Here is a 3,361-nt window from a genome sequence, read left to right as displayed (position 1 = left end):
CATTGGAGGGCTCCTGTTGCAAATCACCCTCTGGAGCAATGAAAGGATCTTTCTACTAGCACTTGGAGGGGACCCGATCCGGTGTTGGTGTGGGCCCTGGGGGTCTGTTTGTGTCTTTCCACAGGACAATGAGGTCCCTCTTTGGGTTCCTGAGTGCTGTGTGCACCCTGTGGCTGCTGCCGAATCCCAACATTGCAGAGACCTATTGGGCCTTTGTGAAAAACTCTCCCCTTCTGATGCCAGTAGAGATTGAGAGCCCAGTACAGCCAGCCTTGGCAAGCATTAACGTAAGCCTAGGAACTGTAGCCATGTGGTTGGATTCTTCAGAAGGAAATGTACGGTAACTGCTTTTTCAAGAATGCTTGAGAACATGTCACCCAGGCACCTTGGAGATTAAAGGGTAACCCCATTATTTGGTAGTATGGTCACTGACCTCCATTTGTTAACAGTAGCATGCCAGCTAAGCCTTTTCATTTTCACAATCCTCTTCAAGCTGGTGTAGTACCTACTTTTCAGGAATGACTCTGTACAACATCTATTGGCCTCCTGAAATTCATCTAGTCTCCTTTAAAGATACCTTAGAATTTGTGAGCCTGAAATGTAGCCATTATGAGACCATTAGTTCTGCTCCTTGTTTGCTGTCTGTTTTGTTGTTGTTGTTGTTGTTGTTGTTGTTGTTTTGTGGCTCTTAATTGTTGTTTTTCAGAGCTGCCAGCTTAAGTAGTGCTGGGATCAAAAAAAATGGGCCTTGGTGGTTTGTGTGCCTGGAGTTGTGTCACTGCCAGTGGACCATGGCAGTAAGACACAGATGGTGCTCACATGCTCCAGAAGAGAATTTGACTTCACTGCAGCTGTTGTTGCTACTACAGCGGTAGCAGCCACCATTGCTACTGTTTCTGGTACTGCTATTTCACAGTTGGTTACTACAGCTGGTACAGTGGAGACCCTGAAAACAAAAGTAGCTACCACAGTTAATTATGATAAATTTAATTCAGCAGGATTATACATTTTGATTGGCTTTGAATGTTATAAAATTTACAAAAAAACAAGTTCCACTTATTTTTGGGAGTTCCACCTTACAAGGACTCAAATTTGCTGTAAGGTTCGTTAAGGAAGGTAATGGCTCAGTTGCCTTTAGCCTACTGGCTTTGGGTGGGTTAGGGCTTCGATTGGTCTTTTCTGTGTTGAACACACAGATTGCAAGCCCAGCACCACTTTGAGATCTTTGGCAGTCGTTAACCCTACAGCTCACACATGGTTAAGCCTGTATGATAATGAGTATTCAGTGATGGGCAATTTCTGGGGGGCAGTCACCAACCTAAGACAGAGAGCCTGTGTGGCCTGGGCAGGTGTCCCCATGACAGGTAAGGTGATGTGCTGGCATCCCTTGTAACCTAAGACAGAAGCTCATTTTTCTTTTTAGTAAGGGGGGAATCCTTTGGGCCCTGCCCCCCTCCACCGTTCCTTTGCTCACTGACCTTGATCAGGTGTCCTCTCTATGCTGATTCCCTGCCAGTTTCCTTCCTCCTAAAACAGCTTACCAGAGGTTCCTTGTTTGTGTATCTGGCTTTGGTGTAAACAGCTAGGATGCAAATATGTAAAACATCTGTATCGAACTTCTGCCCTCCAAGGTTCTCCCATTGTGCTGTAAGCCTGTATTTAAGGCCTCCTCCCTCCTTTAATAAATGGCATTTGGCATTATGCTGAGATGAATGGCCCACTGTCTTGTCTCTGTTTTTAATCCTCAGCCCCTTGCTGATATGGTGAACGGGTGGTAGCACAGGCGCTACAATTTATATTATTAATTTTAATTTTAACTTTTTTCATCATTGTAAACAAACCTTTTCTCTTTTTTTGTTTATTTACTTTTGTTTTTACATTCCAAAGTTTTCCCTCCCACCCCTCTTCCCAGTTCCTCCTCTCCTTCCCCCCTGTCCCATCCTCTCCTCCTCCACTGTTTCAGATACAGGCGAGCCTCCCATGGATATCAGCCAAGGTATGTCAAGCTGCAGTGAGACTAGGCACCTTCTCTTCTATTAAGGCTGGATGAAGAAATCCAGTAGAAGGAACGGGTACCAAAAGCAGGCAACACAATCAGAGACTCAGAGACATCGCCTGCTCTCACTGTTAGGAGTGCTACAGGAAGACCATGTTACACAACTGTAACACATATGCAGAAAGTCTAGCTCAGTCCCACGCAGGCTCCCTGTTGTCAGTTTAGTCTCCATGAGCCCCTAGGAGCCCAGGTTAGTTGGTTCTGCAGTTTTTCTTGTGGTGCCCTTGACAACACTGGGTCCTACAATCCTTCCTCCTCTCCTCCGCAGGATTCTGAGATCTGCCTAAGGTTTGACTGTGGGTCTTTGCACCTGTTTCCATCAATTGCTGGATGAAGCCTCTCTGTTGACAGTTAGGTTAGACACCAATCTATGATAGCAGAACATCATTAGGAATCATTTCATTGACTTTTTTTGCATTCATGTTTGGTTCTATCCTAGGTCTCTGGGGTATCCCACCTCTGGTCTTGACCCCCAGGGGTGAGCTCCCTCTCAGGGTACAAGTCTCCAGCTGTGCCAGTCACTAGTTAGTCACCCCAACAATTTCTGTGCCATCTTTACCCCAGCACATTGTGTAGGGAGGACAAATTGTATGTCAAAGGGTCTGTGGCTGGGTTGGGGTCCCAATTCCTCCCTTGGAAGTCTTGCCTGGTTACAGGAGATGGCCAGTTCGGGCTCTGTATCCCCCATTGCTAGGAGTCTTAGCCAGGGGTCACCTTCATAGATTCCTGGGAGTTTCCATTGCTCTAGGTTTCTAGTTCATCCCAAAGATGTCTCTCCCAGTACTCTCTCCCTCCATCCTGCCCGACCTGATCCCTCCTGTTCTCACCCCCATTGCCCATTCCAGACCCCTCCCCCCATCCACTGGCAATGTCCATTCTACTTTCCCTTCACAGTGAGATTCATGCATTCCCCTCTTGGGCCCTCCTTGTTAGTTAGCGTTTCTGGGTCTGTGGGTTGTAGCATGGTTCTCTTTACTTTACAGCCAATATTCACTATGAGTGAGTAAACCACCATGTTTGTGTTTCTGAGTCTGGATTAGCTCACTCAGGATGATCTTTTCCCATTCCACCCATTTGCCAGCAAATTTCTTGATGTTATCATTTTTAACAACTGAGTAATACTCCATTGTGTAAATGTACCATTCTTTGGTTGAGGGACATCTGGTTGTTTCTAGGTTCTGGCTATTATGAATAAAGCTGCTATGAACATAGTAAGCAAGTTCTCAACATGGTGGAGCTTCCTTTGGGTATATAAGAGTGATACAGCTGGATCTTGAGGTAGATCAATTTGCAATTTTTTGAGAA

This window comes from Peromyscus maniculatus, chromosome 21 (assembly GCF_049852395.1).
Source record: "Peromyscus maniculatus bairdii isolate BWxNUB_F1_BW_parent chromosome 21, HU_Pman_BW_mat_3.1, whole genome shotgun sequence".
NCBI classification, from domain to species: Eukaryota; Metazoa; Chordata; class Mammalia; order Rodentia; family Cricetidae; genus Peromyscus; species Peromyscus maniculatus.
The sequence above is the reverse complement of the archived record's forward strand: the minus strand, read 5'-3'. Positions refer to the sequence as shown.